We start from the raw sequence: 22,726 nt of genomic DNA, 5'->3' as shown, positions 1-22,726 counted from the left end.
CACTCTCTCGTATCAGCTTTGGAACAGACAAAATTAATCTTGGTGGGAAAAAATTCAATGGTGATTGTTGAGGGGATAGAGGTAAAGACATTGAAATAATTTCCTCTGGGGGTCTGGGTAGGGTCAGGACTGACTGGGAAGGGGCATTGGGAAGCTTCCAGGATGGTGAGCGTGAGTTATACAGAACTTTGCATTTGTCAAAATAGTGTTAATTTAATTAAAAATATTTTAAAGGTGGCGATTCTTTAAAATCTTTCAAATTTGTACATTTTACTTTATATAACTTTTACCTTAACAAAAAAATGAATCAAAATATATTTTGGTGGAGAAAAATGCCAATGTTAATGCTGAGGTGTTTCTATTTGAAGAGTACCAGTGCCCTCCAGCTTGCTCGGGGAAGTCTCCAAATATAAGATGGTTTGATAAGTGGAGAAGGGGATAAATGGATGGGTAGATGGATAGATAAATATGTAGGTAGTTTGGGGGAGAGAGAGAGCATGGGAGAGAGAGAAAGAGAGAAAGAGAAACTGATGATAAAACAAATACATAAAAGTTAATTCTGGAATTTGGGTGGACAGCACATAGGTATTCACTGTACTATTGTTTCAAGTTTTCCATTTGTTTACAAATATTCATTATAAAATGTTGGTTAAAGAAACAGGCTCTAGGGCCTCCCCTGGTGGCGCAGCTGTTGAGCGCTGGGCTGCGAAGCTGCCCGCAGCCTCTGCAGCACCTGTTCGATCCCTGGCCACTGGCGAGGGTCCCACATGGCACGCAGACCTCTCCTGCCGCCCGCTGCTCCCCTCAGCAGTGTCCTTCGGTCCTTCTGCCTGCTCAGCTCCCCGCTCTGGCTCTGGTGAATTCTCTCACCCTCCCACGCTTCTGACTGTACCCAGTGCTTGTATAAATAAATAAATAAATCTTAAAAAAAAAAAACAGGCTCTATATTTAGGATATATCACATTTATTCTTCACATCTTCCACTTGGGGCTATTTAAGCTCAGAAATATATTAAAACCTTTAAGTCTTGGGGCCTCCCTGGTGGCACAAGGGATTAAGCATCAGCACTATGAAGCAATCCACAGCTACTGTATCACAAGTTCTATATCTGACCGACCAGCCAGGGAGCTACCTACATGGCGCAGCAGACCTCTTCTGTCTCCCTGCTGCTTCCCTCAGCAGTGTATTTCGATCAATCCACCTATTCTGCTCCCCACTTTGTCTCTGGTGAATCTTCTCACCCCCACACCTCTGGCCTGTACCCCAGTTCTTGTATGCATAAATAAAGAAGTTCAAAAAAAATTCAGGTTGCTTTGAGTACCGGGACATTCTGGTTCTGGATTTGAACTTCGTAGTCATAAAGTGCAACTTCATGAAGTGCAACTTCATAGCGCACTTACTTAGCTACCTGGTTTTAAAATTCCTGTATACACTACAGAGACCTGGAGACAGATCCCAAAGTCTTCGAGAGATACATTTTGGAATTCTTAAAAGATAAAAAGACTCTGGCTGAGGAGAAAAGAATGACAGAAATAAAAGAAGAAAATTAACAGAACTTAAAAAAAAAACATGAATTGTCAGCTTAAAAGAAATCAAAGAACACAAAGATTTACAGACTTCATCAATCCTAGTGAAATACCTAAATCTCAAAGATGAAAATATGCTTTGCACACTTTGTGATTAAAGGAACAGACTACAAACATAGGGCAGAGAATCAGGCAGGTTTCTGATGTCTTGTCTCCCACACTTAATAGCCCAGGAGGGGAAAAAGACAATGATTAAAGTATTCCACCTTTCACCAAAACAAAACTCTTGTTCAAGACTAGAGGAAAACCTATTCAAAGAGAGTGGTTGAGGAAATACATGAAACAGAAGCCAGTGAGACAAAACCAAGCATCTCCAGATAGGAAAGAGAAATATCTAACCCATAGAAGGGGGTAACAGATTTTTTAAAAAAAGATTTATTTATTTATACAAGCACTGGGTACAGTCAGAAGCGCGGGAGGGTGAGAGAATTCACCAGAGCCAGAGCGGGGAGCAGAGCAGGCAGAAGGACCGAAGACACTGCTGAGGGGAGCAGCGGGCGGCAGGAGAGGTCTGTGTACCATGTGGGACCCTCGCTGGCAGCTGGGGATCGAACCGGTGCTGCAGGGGCTGCGGGAAGCTTCGCAACACAGCGCTCAACCACTGCATCACAGGGGAGGCCCAGGGGGGCAACAGATTTTGTACTATTATAACTGGTCTAATGGGTGGGTGATCCGGTGACCAGGAATTCTAGTTTGTGCTTAGACAACAATTCTCAAAACAGAAGGGGTTATGCTAAGGGGTTATGCTAAGCAAAATTAATCCAAAGAAAGATAAATACCAATGGCATCACTTATATATGGAATATGTAGAGAAACAAAGGGTCAAAGACCCAAGATTAAAACCAACCCTAGAGGGCCTCCCTGGTGGCGCAAGGGGTTAAGCACCACACTATGAGGCAATCCAAGGCCTCTGCAGCACGAGTTCAAGCCCTGGCCTGCCAGGGAGCTACCCACATGGCACGGCAGACCACTCCTGGCTCACCCACGGCTCCCCTCAGCAGTCAGTCTGCCTGTTCTGCTCCCCACTCTGTCTATGGTGAATCCTCTCACCCCCCACAACTCTGGCCTGTACCCTGGGTCTTGTATGCATAAATAAATCTTAAAAATAAATAAATAAAATAAAACCAACCCTTGGAGACTGACCATAGATCTGAAGCATCCCGAGGGTGAGAACAGAGGGAAGTGGAGGATGAGGCCGAGGCCACGGGTTCTTTGGTGGCAGGAGAGCTATGGTGACCATACCTGAGGGGAGAAATCCTTTATATCAAAAAGTGAACAAGGATGTAAACCAAAGATCCTTCATTAAATTTAAAAAAATTGAATGACACTCTGGAATGAACTTTTTAAATGATCTGGATGAAAAGGAGTTGAGAGACAGGGGTGGGCAGGAGGAAGCACTTCCCAGGTGCTGGAAGGGGGTAAGTTAGTGGACAAGCAGGGGAAGACGTGGCTGCTGTTGGCATTGGCTGATTCCTAAGAGCAAAGCTTAGTTTTGCTTGTTTTATGTAAATAAAACAATCCACTATTCTGTGGCTGTCCCCGAGGTGTGGTGTGGTAACATAGAGGTTTTTGTGTGGCTGTTAAGAAAAGAAAATCTAGTGGAATGGAGTTTCGGTGCAGCCGTTCCAAGTATTAAGGGGGCTACTTGGGTGAATGTTGATTGCAAAATTTTGGATCAAGGCTGGCTGTTGCCCACACCTCTGCATGTGCTGCGGTTGGCAGGAATGCCATGTCCAGCAGGCACATTGCCAAGCCCGGCCATGGGGATCTCTCATTCTCGCTGGAGAAGGAGGCATCGGAGGAAAACAGACACTAGAGGAAGGGTAGGCTCTTGTGTGGAGAGCTCTGGAGAGGAAACTTAGAACGCAGATTACGTTTTTAGAGAGGCAAGTTGCAAACACAACCCCTGGGCAGACGGAGAGAAGCTGCTGAAACATAAAACCCAACAACCCACTGCTGAGAAGCCCTTGGTGCGAGCAAGGTGTCAAGGGGTTTTACTGCCCAGCGAGGGAAGTGGCACATTCTGGAAAGGACGTCGCCCCCAAAACTGATTTGCCTTAAGTGTAAGAACGATCTATCCCCCACCTCCATTTTCTTTTTTGATAATCCCCCTCTTTATTATAATCTTCTTAATATCCATCCGTTACCCTTTAGGCAGAGAGGCTTCTTAAATTCAAATATCAGGCTATTTTTATCATAGAAGAATATGTAAAGCAATAGAAGACAGTTTAATGGGTTTTGGAGCCCGTGGCCCTCTTTAGCATCATTTCCATAATGAAATCCGGTGACAGACGGCCATGTTGCCACAGCTGACTGTTCACAAAAATGAAGGTGAGCATCAAGTTGCGTAAGAGAGCCAGCAGAGCAGGATGCCTGATGCCCACCTTGGAGGGACGCCTGGCATTTCCCCACTTGTAACAGGCACCTGATATCTCCCTACTGGTGATGGGCCCCTGGCAGGTACCCTCCTGGGGGTACGAGAGGGGTGCCCCCTCCTGCCCTCCACCAAGGATTACACCTGCTTGATTCCATGAAGCTCAGTGGTGTTCAGGACACGTGTTGCCTGCATCCTGTGAGATGGAAGATGAAAGGTGGTCTTCGTGGAACAAGGTCTCAGGAGGAGAGGCCTTTGCCCTGGGAAATGTCATGATGAGAATCTTGAGGCTTAAGATTTCATGGGGTAGCACGGGGGGAGGGCAGCAAAGGGGCTGAAGACCTTGAGTCTTGACGGTCATGTGAGATAAGCTTTTGGTCTGGAAGGGGATGTGTTGGTTTAAGCCAACAAGCCTTGATAGAAAGCGTAAAGCTACAGAAGAGAGTCCAGGGTGAGTGGGCTGGGGACCAAATAAACAACTGCTAACAAGGTGGATAACTAAATTTCCCCTGCCTTTTGAAATCTGTCTTCTCCGAGTTGTACACGGAGGATGCTGGTTTGGAAGAGGGAAAGAACTTGAATTTGGGTGCACATGTGATGTTTGGATCTCGGGAGTTTCCTGAGTGTTTGCGCAGCTTTGGAAATATATTCAGTGGCTTAGGGAGAGGCAGTCTGTCCCCCAGGGTCTGTCTGTCCTAATGTTCACGGCGGTGCCCCTTTGGCCGATCAATGAAGATCTTTGGCCCAGCTCCAGAATGACCTGACCCAACAGGGAAGTTAATCTGCTGGCAGAATTACTGTCCTTCTAGAGCAGGGAGAATTATCAGAACAGGTTGAATTAGCCTTCTTCCTGTCAGGGCAAGAGTTTTTGATGGCGACCTCTCTGGTCTTTAAATCACGTCTATGGTCATTTCTATTACTACCCCCCTTTTAAAGATGGCAAACAGAGGTGCAGAAGGGCTGATTGATATCACCTGTACTGTTTATCAAGTGCTGGCACTTAACTAGAGTCTTCTCTACCTGCCTGCAAATTCCAGCTCTTTTAAAGATCCACATTTTACTGCTCTTCTAGTGATGAGCCACAGGCGACCCCTTGTTTTGATGGCGGGACTGAAATTCAATGTGAGATGGCAGGACTTGCTGAAGGACAGGCTGACTTATTGGCAGTTGAGATTGAAGCTTGGCTCTCTTGGTGAGAATTACTCTCAGTGCATTGAGAAGCATACAGATCGGGTCAACTATTCACCCGGCGCTGAGCTCTTCTAACTTCAGTAGTAAAGTTGGCTGCATTTCTCTCAAAGCCTGTGGTATTGTTGAGCCTCTGTGCAGCTTGGTTCTCAAAAAAAGAATGTGCACAAAGCAACAGTGGGGTTTACACTGACCTCTTGAATCTGACCACGGCAACTTTGTTCTCATTAAAATAGGCTCTAGTGGATGCAAAGGAAGCAGATGTCCAAATGGCATGGCCGGAGGGGCACCAGAAACGACCTCGCCCTCATCAAATTCTTCTGTCACTCAGCCAGGGGCTGTAGGGAATGTGGCGAGTGAGTGAATGGTTATTCATTCAGCAGTAACTATTTCACTTAAAATATTTTTAATTGTGAAAAAATACACAAGACATGAAATCGACCACCTTGACCGTGTGGGTGTGTCCTGTTCTGCAGGACAAAGCACATTTAATATTGTGCAAACGCCACCATCCATTTCCAGAACTCTCTGCCTCGGGCAAAACTGAAGCTCTGTCCCCATTAAGTCCCAACTCCCATTTCTCACTCCTCCAAGTCCCTGGTAACCATTTTGCTTTCTGTCTCTGTGCATTTCACTACCCTCGTGGAATATTCACAGAGTTACGGTGTTTGTTTTTTAGGTGATTGGTTCACCTTACTTAGCATCACGTCCTCAGGATTCCTCCACATTATTGCCTGTGACAGAATTTCCTTCCTTTCTGAGGCTGAGTAATGGTCCGTTGTGCGCCGACACCACGTTTTGTGTATCCATTCATTTGCCAATTCAAAATGTGGGTTGCTTTCCCTTTGGCTGTGGTGAGAGTAACGATGTATGACCATGGATATGCAGATGTCTCTTGTGAACTAGCTTCGAATTCCCTTGGGTGTGTACCCAGGAATGGAGCACATGGCAATTCTATCTCTAAGTTTTTGAGGACCCACCCAACAGGTTCCCAGCTGTAATTACGTACCACCAGGAGGCAGGGATGTATGAGCCAGAAGCATCCAGGTACCGGTTCATTGGGGAGGTAAATGAATATAAACAGGCAATGACAGCACATGGAGATGAGACGGGAAGGACTAAACTTGCAAGAGCTGAAGAGCTTGTTCTTGCCTCTTCTAAGAGAGCCAGGGGTTTGCAAAAGGGGGATCTCGAGTGTGTGTTCACTGCCAATGGAGGCTTTTTATGCCAGAACAGAGATGCCTCGGGACTGGTGACTGTTGCCTTCAATTCTCTCAAGAATTATCATGTAGCAAAAGTCTTCTGTGTGACCCGATATGGAAGGGAGACAGACTTTAGATCAACAGAAGAAAGAGCGAGCCAAAAATTAGAGCCGTCCAGCACTGGCACAGGCTGTCAGAGGTGAGAGCTCCACATCACATTCCCAATGACAGCCTGTCAGCGGGTGGCAGGGAAGATCCATGCAGCAGTTAGGGTGGAATTGATGAGTTCTAAGACCTCTTCCAACTTGTAGATTCTATTTTTGTAACGCCGGTTCCATTAACAGGTCTCTTAAGATTCAAATTTAGTCTCGTAATGCTTTCATTAAATCGGTGGTTAAATTAGCTCCTGTATATTAAACACTACTATCAAATATAACTATCGATCTACCTACCTACAAGTCCAGATGGCTTTTCTCTCTGACCTACAATGAAGAGCAGGGATCATTTATTAAGCAACCTACTTTTTGTGCCTAGTGCTGTTCTAAGAGTATTATAAATTTTCATTTAATCTTCATATGAATCTTACACCTTGCTTACTATGACTGAAACCACTTGATGGACCCAAAGCCTGTGTCAGAGAAGCTGAGTCATTTGTCCAAGTTCACAGCATTGATTGTGTTGACAGTGAACTTGGACCCCAGGTGGTGGACTCTCTGCTGAGCCCTGCATAGTCTCTCTTGACAGAGCTGTCTTCATATGGTCACCATCAACTATTATTTCACCAACTGTCTCTACTGTCCTATGAAACATCACTTACAGCATCCTATTGGAACCCATGAAAAAATGGGAACTTCCTGCAGCCTGCATGTGAAGCCAGGAACTTAGGCAAAATTGCCTCCTAAAACCAGGGACGGATTTTATCCCTCGTGCTACTGCCCTATCAAGGCACTGGAGCATCCTAAGAATAGGAGGGGAGGTTTGCTTTCCATGATCTCACAAGACCAGATTATAAAGGAGAAAATGGCATACAATAACTTTGGACAGATGTTTAGTTCTAACTCACCCTACCCCACTACCCCACCCTGTCAAGAGAAACATGTTCTTTGGAAGTTTTGTGTACAGATGAATTGTCATTTAACTGCCTCTCCTCCTCCTAATGCATCACACATAAGGCATTATAGAGGGCTTGGTCATAAAATGGAATTGTTTTATTTTTAATGTTTATTGCTGGAGAGGACCAAGTTGAAAATCAAACACACGGGTCTCCTGACTTTAATCAGGAGGAAACTTGCTAATAGATTTTTTTAACTTTAAATTTAACAACTTAACAACTTGGCAATTTAATTAACTTTTTAAACACAACATAAACCAGCCCGTGGGACTCTGCTGCCGTGCTTAATTGTGGCAAATAGCCTAAGAAGTGGAAAGAAAAACAGATGAGACACCTTTATGGTGGAAGAGGCACCATCTGTAGTTACCAGCTAGGATATTTTGTCACAATTCATCCCCAGGAAGTGTAGCTCAAGACTTTCAAATGACTCTCGACTCTCGGTTGACTTTTCCCGACAACCACAAGGAGAAATGATGCTACACTCTATAGCAGGAGAATTTGCTCCTGGCGAGTTCTAGGGAGGACCTGCATATTCTTTTGGTTAATTAATGACTCCAACAAACATGTCAAGTACTTCATACTGGGATAATTTTAAGGGAGAACCAAATAACCAATAGTCATGCTTCTGAAATGCTTCAAGTCAAGAGACACTTGCATCCAAGAATTTGAATCCAGTAAACACAACTCAACCCTCCCCCTCACTGCACACCATTATCACCATGTTCCGTACCAGGAGATTCACACATGTTATTATCATGCTGCCTTTGTGGGTAGATTTTATTATCAGTGCATCATCTAGAAGGAAAGAAGACAGTGTGGGATTATAGAAAGTGCTTGAGGTCCCAGAGATAAGTTACCTGGCTGGGATTCAAACCCAAGCAAGGGTCACTCATTCCAAGTCACGAAAGCAATGCTTGCCAAATATGAGTTGCTTCCTGCCATGGTTACTTACTTCTACTGCTGTGTCAGTGTGTTTCCCAAACTAGAATTTAATTTTTTAATGAAATGTAGCCCTACTTTTAGCAGTAAGTTATTTCAGATCGACCAGCATTATTTCATCAAGGTCACAAGGCTAGCTGTCCCAGTATTAAAGTGGCTGCACCTGGGACTCATTTCTTCACTGTTTTCCACTTTCCAACTCAAAGAGGATCAGAAATTTTAGAACAAGAATTGTTACTCCAAAACCTTATAGTTTTATGATTTTTTATGTCTACTTTTTCCTATTTTCTCCTAGATATTCTAAGAAAAGCAAAATAAAACTACTTATTGGGGGGAATCTAGCAAACTCAGAGTCTTATTAATCACCAGAGATATAAAATTAGGAGTAGAGAAGCTTAAACAAAATTCTGCAGTATTCTGCAGATAAAATACTTTTTTGACGGACTTTAGAACCCATGGCCTCTGGCTCTGTGATGACACTTCTTTTTATAATCTCACCATCTCACTTGCCACGGCTCCACCTCAACTTCCTTCCATTGTAGGGTGCAGGCTCAACACGCCAAGCTGGATTATTCTTCTCTGATTGCCATCTCCCTAGGCAACATTGATGAATTTTATTAAACAGATAAGTTGGCCCGCTTGCCTTGAGCTACCGGAGAATCATTTTATTGGGGATGGCTTGTTTCTACTTTATGCCAAAACTTGTGCTGGGTCAAGATTCTCTAACTTACGCTTTCATCCAGAAACAACCTGGGCCTGCCACGGATCCGTGTTTCTTATTGTTTTTCTTATGATAATTAGGTACTTAAAATGTTCAGGTTTCCCCAGAAGTCATTCGGAAAGTCAATGTTACCAGGACAACTTGGCTGAAAATGGCAGGGGCAAGAGATATGGGGTCAGCATCGCTGCCCAGGACTCAGCCCAGAGTTTTCCCCTTTCCTTGGCTTTAGGCGTTTGGTTCCTAAGTAAATTCATTGCGCTTTTATTGTTAGTTAAGTATTGCATGTCTTAAACAATTCAACTGAATGAGTATGTACCCAAAATGATTCTTTAATTTCCGAAGTGGAAACTGATGACCCAAAAGAAAAGCAGGATCACCTTGATGATCTGCAAAGCGTTGTTTCAAAAAACCAGGACCCAGACTGAGCTTTTCTCAGCTCCAATCCTTGTGCTTCCACAACACCCTAACTGCTGTGGGGTCCACTTCAGAACAGGGAGGAAACAGGCACTTTCTTCTGCATGGCCTATTTTTCTTTGACAGTGAGTCGATTTTGTGGGCAAAATAGGAGGTTGTTCTTGATAGTTTCCCAGCTCCCGCACAGCTCTTATTTTCCGTGATTCTCTCTCTCTCTCTGAACTTTTATTTTATTCCCTTGGGGTAGGGATGTAGTGCGATGTGCTACAGTATGAGGAAAAACTTTCAAAGTCTTCGTGGATCCTAAATAGACTTGTTTAATCTACACGGGGATTTGAATCCTCACATAAGACATTTTGCTTAATTAAGCCACATTCAAACATGAAAAAGTCATGTTCATACAAACGCAAGGATCAGATTTACAACTGCTGAGCACCTCGATGGCTGGATTAGTCTCAATTAGCCACATCCTGTTCTTGCTGAGAAAAGGTCACCAGAGTTTTCAGTCCTTCAGTTACTTAAAATTCAAGGCAACCGGCTCAACCATGGTCAAATGTTTAAAAGAGACTTGGTTTATCATGAAGGCTTCATGGAGGAAGTAGGATTCAGTCGCTCATTTAGCACACAGGTATGAAGGGCACCGGGACATCTCATAGGGTGAAGACAAAGGACCTATACATCATGAATGAAGACCAGTCGGATCCCTACCTCTGGGATGTTGGAGTTCAATGAGGCTTCAGGAGACAGGGTGTCAAGAGAAGGGATGAAGTGTGATCACTGGAAACTTAAGAGAAGGTTTAGAGTCGGTTCCAGAAAAGGAAGCAGCACACAGTAGCAGAAATAGGATATTTCCCCCTGCCTCTCCCTTAAGGTTATTTATCACTTTATTATTTTCATAAAAGAAGTACATGTTCATTATAAATATGCTGAGTAATATCAACCAAAAGAAGACTGGTGAAGGGGGCCTCCCTGGTGGCGCAAGGGTTGACACACAACCCATGAAGCTGTCCACAGCCTCTGTAGCATGAGTTCCATCCCCACCAGCCAGGGAGCTACCCACATGGCGCAGCAGACCTCTCCTGTCTCGCCCGCTGCTCCCCTCAGCAGTGTATTTCAGTCAGTCTGCCTGTTCTGCTGCCCACTCTGTCTCTGGTGAATCCTTTCACCACCCCCCACACCTCTGGCCTGTACCCCAGCTCTTGTATGCATAAATAAATAAAAAGAAGACTGGTGCAATTCACCCATATATTACCATCCTAAAGAACCATCATTAATATTAAGTCACTATCACACTACATGTTGTTTTGTGCCTAAGAACAAACTCAAGAAAAGATAAATACTTTTACCTAACAGGCAACTTTTTTTTTTATCCCTAGCATCACATTTAATAGTACTTGGAGTTAAAAATAGAAAAGTAAGCTTACAGTGAATTTGATGGCATAGTTGAGATTCAAATAATGTTTTTCCTTTGCAGATGATATAATTTCCTAAAAGGTTCTAATGCAAAGAAAAAAGATGTTACAAAACATTAAGAAATTGGATTCATTATTGTGTTTTAAGCTACTTTAACTTTTCAGATGATATCATTTGGTTCTCTGCTAAGAAAGATGAAGTTCTTAACACAAATTTCTCCCAAACTCATTTCTCAACAACTTCAAAATTTTTGTGAAATTATTATTAATTTGGGCATCGCTAAGGATGATGACATTTGCATTTGTTCTGTAATCATGATTTCCATAATTGCCAACTATTAGAACTATATTGAACTAGAGATAATGTTCGACTCTTTGGACCAGTTTCTTTATTCCTGAATTCTTTGACATCTCCCATAAGTGATATCAAACACTTATATGTGAGTGAATCATTTGGGGAGCTTGTTAAAATGCAGATTATGATTCAAGAGCTTTACAGGGAGGGATGCAATACTCAGCCTTTGTTTCTAGGTGATGTTGATGAACCCCAGTTTTTATAATGAGGCCTAATTTTCCAAAGAGCTGGGTTCCTTGAGGTTTTTATGGCGATTCACTGCGTGTTGTCTTTAGAACAAACTAATTCCTTGGCTGGGATTATAACTGAATCACATTTATCTCTCTATTATTCTATTTTCTTATAGCATTAAATATGGTTTGGAAAAACCTAAGACCAGTTAGAATTTCACTCTTTTTTGATGATTTTCTTCTTAAAGAATAGGGAAAACATCATTTCCCAAATCTTTAATGTTCAGTGATATAAACAAAGTAGACATTTTGCCTCTAGGTATTTATCCGAAGAATATGAAAACATTATTACAATGAGATTTAGACATTCCTATGTTTACAGAGGCATGATTCTTAATAGCCAGGTCACAGTAAAAGTATGTGCCCATCAGTAGATGACTGGATAAAGAAATTATGAAATATGCACTCAATGGAATACTACACAGCCGTTAAAATATGAAACAGTAACTTGGACAAAATGGCTAGATCTTAAAATGATTTTGTCAAGTGAACTAAGATAAAGCACAGGATGGTATCACTCACTTACAGAACAAAAAATAAATAAAAAAGACTGTCAAAACAATAATTCTTAGACTGTGAAAATATACTGATGACTGGAGGCGAAGGAGGCCGAGAAGAGATGGGTAGGGAGAGAAGAGGTTAAGGTATTGGCCCTGCAGCTTTGGTGGAGAGGGAGGCATCTCACAATTTGGAAGTACAAAGTGCACTCCCTAAATTACATAGCTTTGTAAACTAGAGGCAAATCAAAAGCATTCGAGAGGAAAAACCCGTCTCAAAGAGATCGTTCTGCATCACGTTCTCATGAGAGATGTTTTGTCCCTTAATAGTATGGATTCAGATTTGTTTTGTTTTTTCATTTCAGAGTTTTTCTTTTATGATATCTTTAAAGACTTTTCCTTCTTTTCCATCCATTGAGTTCTCTCCTTCACAGACAGTCCTCCTTACATTATTTTTTTATTGTGCAGATCATATGATCACTTAGGTCACATGATAAATTCTCTCTGTATAGGACAGTTCACATGTTCAGAAAAGAAAGCACATCCAAAATTACAGTGTGGGCACAGATCAGGCCAAACAGAACCAGGTGTTTCTAGTAACTGTATGTTAACACAGTGTTGGAGGCGGCCACCCTGCGTAGTGAGCAAAAGGGCCCTGACCCGAGTTTCTAAGGCATGTGAAAACACGTGTCTCGGAGAAAAACCTCTGAGTGACAGGACATGGTGTTGAGAGCCTGGAAAGTGACCTGCATGGAGTCGGGCTTTTACATCTCCACAGTCTGAGAATAACAAAATGGAGAGACCCTGCGCAGTGAGCAGAAGGGCCTTGACCTGAGTCCCTAAGGCATGTGAAAACACATGCGTCTCGGAGGAAAACCTCTGGGTGACAGGACTTGGTGTTGAGAGGCTGGAAGTGAACTACATACATCTCCACAGTTTGACAACAACAAAATAATGAGCGAACTTTCCAGGCTCTGGCTAGGAGGCGATAAGATTATGTGTGTGAGAACTAACCACCTGGTACCCTACTGTCTGAAGTAAATAAATAATAGTAAGAAAATAGACTAATCACTCATACATGTTATTATTATGTGGTATGCTTTGATGTTACACCTGCTACAATTAAAATAGTATATAATGAGCACTAAGACAATAAAGATTTGCTGCATGCTGGACATGACAGTCCCCCATATCTGATTTCCTTCACCGTCGCGTTTGAGGTTCGGACTCACTAGAAGTCCACAAGACAGGTATGGGATCTTGAGCAGTTTATAATTAAAGGTTTCTAGAGAGCTGGTCTGCATAAATACCAAGACTGTAAGTATTCTCTTTACATAAGTGTTTTTTTGAATAGCATTCTTCTTATTTTAAATCATTTTTATTTGTTTCTCACAATGAATATCTTCTCTGACCTCAATTTTTTTTTAGAATTTTTACCTGCCTCTACCCCGTTTGTACCAAACTTTTCTTTTAGATCAAGTATTTCTCTCTCAGCAATATCATTCCCAACGTTCACTGTCCCTCATGTTTTCCCTTGCACATGCTGTCTCTTATATTTTCTTCAGTGATTTCATCTTCTCCTTGGTTACTATTATTTAAAATGGGGCTTAAATAAAATTTAAATAAATAAATAAATAAAATGGGGCTTAAGTTGAGCCAGTGCTTGATCATGTCTGTATTTCTCCCCCTTTCTGCAGTATTTTACATGTGCTGTCAGGTGAGCTCATTCCTGCCCATCATGTATATTTACTCCTTCTTCAGTCTCTCTCTCTTGCTCCTCTTCTCCTGGCTTCATACTGCAGCTCTTTCTTCACCTCCCCATGGCTGACCAGACTACGCATATCTCTTTTCTTCTGTGACACACAGGTGGTTCTGGGTTCCTTCCACCATGGAGACGGCTGAGTATTGATATTACACCTGCTTGCTCCTTCCGTCTGAGGTTGTAGATGGGGAGATATGTTCCCCAAAAGGGGGAAGTGCTTTCCCAGTTGGGGCCATGCTCTGTATAGACCCCAGGCTCTGCACACGCCCGGCTCCTCCCCGCGAGATGGATCACCTGCCCCCCGAGATGGCACCTCCAGCCTTGCATTCATCTTTCAACTTACCTTGCTCATTAGAGGCCACAAACATGTTCTGCTTCTTTTGTTTCACTTTCTTCCTCCCAGAAACTCTTACTGCACTTCTCCATCAAAACAGCAGAAAGGGAAGTGCAGCCGCAGGTGCTGAGAGAATTGTGACAGCTTCTCAGAGGCCACGGCCCGGTCAAGAGGTCACCAGACCAGGAGGAGGGTAAGGTGTCTCTTAGGCATGGGTCATGGTTTGACCTTGCTTGGATGCCAGAAGATGGTCCCTTTTGCTTCTGATTGTATTTCATTTTTGCATCAAATTTTAGGAGAGGAACATTCTTCCCAGAAATTTCTATCCACTTTTTAAGATGAAAGATCCCACAGCATTGTTTCATAATGGTGTCAACTTGCTCCACCTCCTGTCTTTTCTCACTGGATGTCCACAAAAGATACCAGGTTAAACATCTGTAGCCTTGTTTTAAAAACTGAGCTCCGTTCACGGCTGAGTCAGCAAAGCTTGGTGAATTAGTGTGGGAGCAGGCGAGGCAGCGGTGAGCGGACATGCCCTACTTCATCTGCTTCCCCAGGATCCATGACAAGCAGGCGTTGCTGTTCCTGTCTCTCAGATGAGGGTACTGACTCACATAAATACCTTGTGACCTGGTCAATTAATAGTGTGGTAGATACAGGTGCTGGGGGGGGTCATTGTGAAGTCATCACTTTCCCCTTCTCCTGTGACTCAGTCCCAGCCTTGCAGGGAAGGGAGGACCCCTCTGTGCAAGGGTGATTCTAGAGGACCCGCCCTGGCAGAGCACCACCCACTGATGCTTTATGTACTTTATACTATAAAAAACAAAAATTGCCAATGGTAAAATACTGACACACAAATCTGATTTGCAGCCTGTCTTAAGAAATCTGAAGCTCTAGCCCCCGGGGATTTTAGTCCTCATGGGACAGTGGTCACCTGGACAGTGCTCATCCCGGTAGGACATGCGCAGCCATTGCCTTCCAGCTCACTGGTCTCCGTGCCTGAGCTCTGCAGAAATTTGTGTTTGCAGCCAGACCCAGAGGAAGCTGGGCCCGTACCCTCTGCCCTTCCAGACAGCCGGATGCAAGTGCCTCCCACCAGAGCAACATCCAAGGCCACAGAGGGTTCAGTCCCACTGGGCAGGTCACAAAAGACATGTATCCCTCTGGCTCTGGCAGGACCACTTTATCCAGCCAGGACGTGCTGCGGCCTCAGCAGGAGCTGCACAGACAGTGATCTGCCAGGGTGTTTTGCAAATCCTTCAGGAGCTGCTGAGTAGAGGCTCTGGTCTCTGGGTGTCGCCCAGGGAGAGTCAGTCTTGTGCGCGGCAGGGCTGCGGCCTCTCCGGGGAGAAAGAATTAATGAGAGCTGCGAAAGGTCTGTCCTCAGAGCCCCAGGGAGGCTCCCGACGAAGGAGCTGCCAGGCTGAGGGATAAGGGACGTGTTCCAGGAGAGCAGTGACTGCGACCGTCATCTAGATCAGCTCTCCGGGGAACCCAGCACCCCCCTTTCTGGTCAGCCCTGTGAGCTGTGAGCTGCCATCTGACTCAGCACTGCCAGGGCCAACCTGGCCACCCTGGAATTTGCAGGTGGGGGTCCTCGCTTGTTCCAGGAAGGCCCTGTGTAGCCTATTCATGCAGAGATGCCCTAGGCCTAAGGTTTGTGAGGTGAGCCTGGGAATTTGCGTGTCAAACAAACAGGTCAGGTGCTTGATCTGGATGGACCAGGGATGGAGGGAAACATGGATCAATATAGAAATTTCTAGAAGAACAAAATGGTGGAAACAGAAAGCAGGCTAGTGGTCGCCCAGGGCTGGGAGTAGACTGGGGGATTGACAAGGGAGCTTGTATGGGGGATGGAATGTTCTAACCCTGGATTAGAGCTAATCTAGATGGCGGTGGTGATAGCAGCACCACTGTGAACATTTACCAAAACACACACACACACACACACACACATCCCTCTCAAAGTAACAATGATAAGCTGTAATGAGGGAGCAACAGAGGAAAATAATGCACAATGTGGGAGTGGTAGCGAGTACCAGGATGGTGCCGACAGCTATGTGTGGTGCCCCTGAGCAGACGCCGGGTCACGCGTGAAACACACACATTGTTATTTCTCTCCTACCCCATGAGACCCTCCTGTTCCCCATCCTCACCTTGCAGATTGGAAACTGAGGCTTGAGGGGTTAAATAATTTCCACACCCTGCCCGGCGACAATGGGAGGGACTGAGACTCTATTTGAACATGATGGTGTCCCCGGGGAGGCCGCCCTTACTAGTGCGCTCACGTGTCCTGACTCTCCCAGGAGGCTCAGTCTCCAGCCCGCATAGGTGTGTCATCTGACTCCACAGCTCCCGGCACCTGCACCCGGGCAGCGCCTCCACCCTTAAGCCTTAGTTTTCACATCTGCAGACTAGAGATGATAAACGTATCTACCACGTGAGTTTCTTGGAAGAAATGACCTGAGGCTGGAGTGACCTGGTCCATGCATAAAGCTCCAGCCAACGCACACCTAGTAAAGTGAGGACAGGTCAGTTTCAGCAGAGTTGTTGGTGCAGCCCATGAGCTTAATAAATAGAGAGCCCTCGATTTATTTAAATCTTTGAAGCTTCTGCTCATCAGCAATCACCTGGGCATCCATACCTGCCCAATCCCTGTGGCGTCACCGACCCAGGTCTTGCAGAGACAAAGGGACACTCTGTGGGGGAACAGCCCTGAGCGCTGGGGACTGGAATAGAGCACTTGGGTGTGCCGCGGGCCAGAGCTGCGGAACCAGCTGACCCCTCCACGGGCAGCTCAGGACAGACGGTTGATGACAGAGCGCCTTGGCGAGCCTCGCAAAGGGGCCGACTGCCGAGCTGTAAAGAATGGGCCTATTCCTTGCTGATGTCTATTGTTTTTATGTTTCCAGCATCTGTTCAAGCCACAGGCAGCACCACAGAAACATTTTTTCCCCAAATTTGCAGATCTGTAGAAATCCTGGTTTTCCCTTTTTCTGAGAGGCAGCTTTATTTGTTTGGGGATCTTGGTGCTCCCCTTACCTCATCTCTTTCTCCCTGTAAATCCCGACAGCGCCATTCTCCGGGCGGGATGCCCCGGGTGTGCACCGAGCCCGCCTTTCTGGATATTGCTGGGACCATTTACCCCCTCCACGTGAAATCCCCTAAGCTACTGGGCGAAATACGGCTTCTTGGGGACCCTGGGATCCGGCAAAGCAATGCAGCGACATCCTCCACATGTCCCCCGTTGTGACAAAGCAGCCATTTGTGAAAAGCTGTTCTCCCACCTGGAGGGCGATTTCACTCCTAGCACAACTAACAAAGTCAGGTGTTTCAAAATGACGTGCCATTTTTGGTGTGTGGGGGTTGCTTCCAACTCCTCCCCTTTTATTTAGCTTTTCAACTCCCAGACCGGCACGGCTGCTTGCTAAAACAGACGTCCCTGACTTCTCTCCCTGCATTTTTCAATTCAGGGGAAAATCAGCCAAAGGTGAAGCTGACTCTGCAAGCATCATTAGGGGATAGCAGGAGACCGAGCCACTCAGGGGGGCTGCCTTCCTTCGGTTTCAAACTGCAGAAGTTAAGGCAGCAACTTAGAAAATGGTTCTCCTGACGCGTAATGATGGCCTCCGTCTTCCTCAATCTGATTGAAAATAGATCAGGAGAAAAAAACACCCGAAGCCAGGACCCAGAATCTGTTCATTCTCTGAAGTATCAGCTTCAGAAGGTGGGGGGGTGGGTGAGAAATCCTGTGTTCAGGGTCATTAGCGACCCCCCCACCCTGTGCCTAATACACAGACTTCCCTCAAGTCCTGTCTCACATTTTACTAGATGAGAAGGGGACTTTTCTTTTTATGCAGGCGAGCAGTAATTTACAGGACATGTACATCCATTACCTGATTCTTCATTCCACTGATATTCTTCCGATGGTCTTAATAGACCATAAAAATGGTAATGCCGGGGCACACTGTTAAATGCTCAGCTATTTAGCGCAGCAAGCCCTCCTTGTTTAATAGTCTTGCTCATTTAACACGTACCATTTGTAACCGAGTAAATCTAATTTCGAAGTAGGTTGGGGAAAGTTAAGCCACCTCTGGGAGTCCTGCGCTGGCTCCTTCCTGGAGGGAACACCACTAATAACTCACTTCCCAGCCTCTAAGCGCTGCTGATGCAGCCAGGTTCTCAGAACGGCTAATGAGCTTGGCTCTTCTTATATAACTTAAAATGTGAGGTTCCTTTTCTTTCCATGTCAGAGTCCTTTGGACCATCCAGGGGTGCTCAATATGCCGACATGGTAGACAATTCATGCCGATGGGTCGATACCTAAATGTTGAAGTGATACTCGAATATATTCTGGCAGCCCCTCCCTCTTGGAATTCAGCTATATCTTGAATCAAGTACAAAGTCTAAACTGACACCGAGAGGGTCAAGTCTGTTCAATATTTTCTATCCAAAACAACAAACCCACAATGATATAAACGGTAAAAATAACCAGTAGAAGCAAGGGGGAGGCAGTTTGGCAGGGTGGGGAGTGTGGCGAGGTGGTGAGTGTCCTGAGTGATGGGGCTCCACTGATGGAGGCCGAGCTGGAAAGATGGACCTGGTGGCACCAGGCAGGTCTTGTGATGAGGGAGGTCTTGGAAGGTCTCACAGAGTATGTTCAGATAAGGGTTTTAGCTGGAGTGGGTTGGGTGAACAGAGGGAAGAAGCAGGTACTAGCAGCATTAAGTTGTAGGGTACAGAATTCGAAAATGACCCCCTCAAGCCCCACCCTTCAAAGTCCAGCACCCTTGTAATGTTCTGCTCACCCTGAGTGTGGGCAAGATCTGTGACTCTACTGAGTTAGCAGCTCTGTAACTGGCTTGTGACTCTGTTGACTGAGGTCATAATGAGGGAGATTTTACTGGGTGGGTCTGGCTTAATCAGTTGAGCCCTTCAAAGAAATTGTAGCATCAGAAAGATGTCCTCTGTAGTTGTTCAGGAAGAAGCAAACAGCTCTGCTGTGAGCTGCCAGTGGAGCAGGAGGGGGAGGGTCCTATGGTCACAGGGAAGGGACACTGGCAGAGAACTAGGAGGGGACCAGAGATAGACCAGGGGCTGGAGAGCCCAGGTGAGCAGCACCTGGTCCGAGCTGAACTGTGAGATGTGAGATGAGGGTTCTTTTTAGCTGGTAAGTTTTTGGGTCTTTGTTATGCAACAGTAGAAATCCAATACAAGTTTAGACAATGAGACTAAACCTAAATCATAAAATCGCACTCTACAAGATGGAGGTTTATTTCAAACATGGGGTGTGCATCCCTTGAGTTGTTGGCAAGGTGTTCCCATGCCAGGGGGCTCTCAAGCTTTCTTTACTTGACTGTAGATGTTTCTACGATCACTTAATTATCTTGCATCCATGACCATAGTCAAGTGCTTAGGTCAATACCCGTTAGATTAAGGAGATCACCCTTCTCCCTGCCTGAACAGGCTCTGCCCATGAGAAATTTGCTTTGGTGGAATTTGCTCTGGCCACAGTCCAGGGAGGGAGTTTCCAGCCCCAAAACTCTGAAGTTCTTTATTGTTAGAGCTCGAGGAAGGTTCATTCAGACACAGGTCTAGATTCAGGCTGAATTCAAATTCTCATTCTAACTCTCTGCAGCTCAATTTCCAGATTGTCAAAATGTTTGGAGGGATGACATGATGAAATGAAGCAATTCCATGTAAGCTACTTAGAATTAATACTGAACCTTGGAAGATGTTCATTTTATAGATCAGTGATGATTCATCAAAATAGCACACACATAGTAGGGCCTTCTCTGTTGAAGGAGTGAGCAAATTCACCAATAAGTGAAGTGTGTTGGTGGTAACGCCAGAGGCCAGTCTATGAATTGAACAGAAGGACTGTGACTGCCAAGTATTTGGGATAATTATCTCAGCCTGACCAAGGCAGCCATAGGGGAGGTCAAGCACTTCCCAAAAGTTGCTTGGCAAATGACCAGGGCAAGTGGAGATTTTCTTTTCTTTTGTTTTCATACAAGACTTGCTCATTGTCACCGTTCTGTGATCTCCAGGTACATCTGTCATCAGACTGATGGTCATACTGAGGTTAAATGTGTCCGGATGGGCAGGACCTGAGGTTGCCTTGCTAGCATCTGGGCACAGGGCCTGGCTGGACACTAACACTTGCATCTGTCACCCTTATCGCCAACCTCTCTTAACACATAGACTTCATCCTCATTTATTCCAGCCCAGCCTTGCAGCCACACCGCCATTCCATTTCATTCCATCAACATTACATTCCACGCTCTAATTTTTTATGTACTGATGTCATATTGCAACCCCCAGAGGGCGATCTTATTTCCAGTTCCTTCAGGGAGGGGGCAACTCAGACTTGCCATTCTGTCTCATCGATGGAATAAATCACACACACTGAATAGACCCAGGGAGATGACAAAGCCAAAGTCAAAATGTATTTTGCCCAAAGTCATTCTAGACCAAAGACAATTCACAGACAGTGAAATGAATATTTTTCCTTTAGTTTTATGATCTGAAAGATTTATGGACCATGACTTTAAAAGCCTATTTAAGTTATGTACAAGAATGTCCTGATTTTTAGATGTATGCTGAAGAATTTAGAAACCAAGTGTTACGATGTCTGCAACGCAGTTTCAACTGTGTCAGCAAAGAACATTCATGGCGTCCGTGGGGGTTGGGGCTGCAGGAAGCACCTTGGGACAACCATCAACCACTGTGGATTTGGGGAGAGGCAAGTGCATCTCCCCATCTTTCAGCCTTCCTGTGCATTTGCAAATTTTCATAACTTAACATTGAAAAGCGACGTCAGCTGGGTTTCCATTCCATTTCATACATCCAAAGGAGTAGACGTGCTCCTTTCTGTCTCAAGCCCACCCATTCTGCTGTATGGGGCACTTTCCTAGTGCCTCCTCCCACCATCAGCTATATTTTGTATTTTTACTCTTTTCTCCTCTTATCACTGTGTCGTCCAACTCTCTTCTTAGAACATGGATTTACTTCCTGCTTTTTATGTAAGTTTACATTGAATAATAGGGTAGACTTTCTTTGTCTGTTTCTTTTCACTGATGTCTCATTTAATAAATCAAAAACTCCCTAGTCTCTGAGATTAAGTCCACCCAACACTCCGTTTCTCATGAGGATGGGAAAGGCTCTCATTTTCCCCCTACTCGGCTGCCACCAGACAACTTTGCATTTAGCAATGGGGCCCAGAAGTTACATGGAATTAGCTCCAACTCAATTTGGCTCACTTTGAGCTGAGCCTCTTAACATAATTTTCAAGTGTTTGACCCAATCAAGATCATCAAGTGGGAAATTTGAGAAAATCTGATTACTGAAGTTTTTTTTTTTTCCCCTTTAAAAAAAAAAATCAAAAGAACTATGGGGAGATGTTTAAAGAAATGGCGCTGCCTGGGGGACATGGCCATGAGTAAGACAAGACATGTCAGAGTCAACTGACTGGAAAGGCACCCTGGGGTCACCATAGAGAGGACACAGCTGAGCGCACCGAAGGACACTGATCCCGCAGCGAGACTCCAAAGGGGCAAATTGTCCTGCTAGAGGCTCACTCCTCAGGAAAGCGACATCTCTGAGGTGTCTGCATTAATTGATGATGGTGGCATTGGTCCCCTGGGATTACTGAGATCTTATCAGTGGGGGAGTCTTTGACCAGAGGAAGTTCCACTGAAGATTTATTAGTTCTGTGACCTTGGGCAAGTGATTTACTTATCTGTTTTTGTCTGTTAGTAAAATAACATGGAATACTTTTATTGTGGAACCATAAGGATTGTGAGTTAAGTATGTTAATCCTCTTGCTCATTATGTGGCATGGACGGAGCATTTGGCTCAAAGGCGTTGCTGTTGCAATTAGTACTTAGTTCCCAGAACATAGACATTTGGCTTGGGAATTGCTATATAGAACAGATACTGACTCAAACATCACTTATCTAAAGAAAGTTTACATGGCACACCCCCAACCCCACATCTAGAGGAACCTCAGCTCCATATTAGTGGATTTCCCATTCCATATTCTCAGAAAACATGCACTTTCATTCTATTACTTCCCAATGTCTGATCACATGCACACACACAATATCCCTCGTATACAAGCAGAATCTACTCTTTTTTATATTGAAACATAAATTGCATATAATAGAAATCATTATGGAATATAGTTCTATAGTTTGAGAAACAAAGCCCAGTGGCCACCACTAAAATCAAGACATAGAACAGATTCCTCACCCCCAAATTTCTTCATGTCCCTTTGTAACCAACCCTTTCCCCACCCCCAGTTTTTGCCAAACGTTGTTTGGTTTTCTGACTGTAACAGGCATAATGTCATAAAGATGGAACCATGCAGTACATGGGTTTTTGAATATGGTTTTCCTCACTAAATAATTCATTTGAGATTCACTTGTGTTATTGAGTGTATGTGTAGTTTATTGATATTCCTTGCTAAATAGTATTCCATTGAATGGATATGCCACAGTTTGCTATCCATTCATTCATTGTAAAGTATCTGGATTCTTTCCAGATTTGGGTGATTGTAAATAAAATCCTAAATATTCATGTGATGGTATTTGTGAGACT

This window comes from Talpa europaea (genome assembly GCF_964194135.1).
Source record: "Talpa europaea genome assembly, chromosome: 12".
Lineage (NCBI taxonomy): Eukaryota > Metazoa > Chordata > Mammalia > Eulipotyphla > Talpidae > Talpa > Talpa europaea.
The sequence above is the reverse complement of the archived record's forward strand: the minus strand, read 5'-3'. Positions refer to the sequence as shown.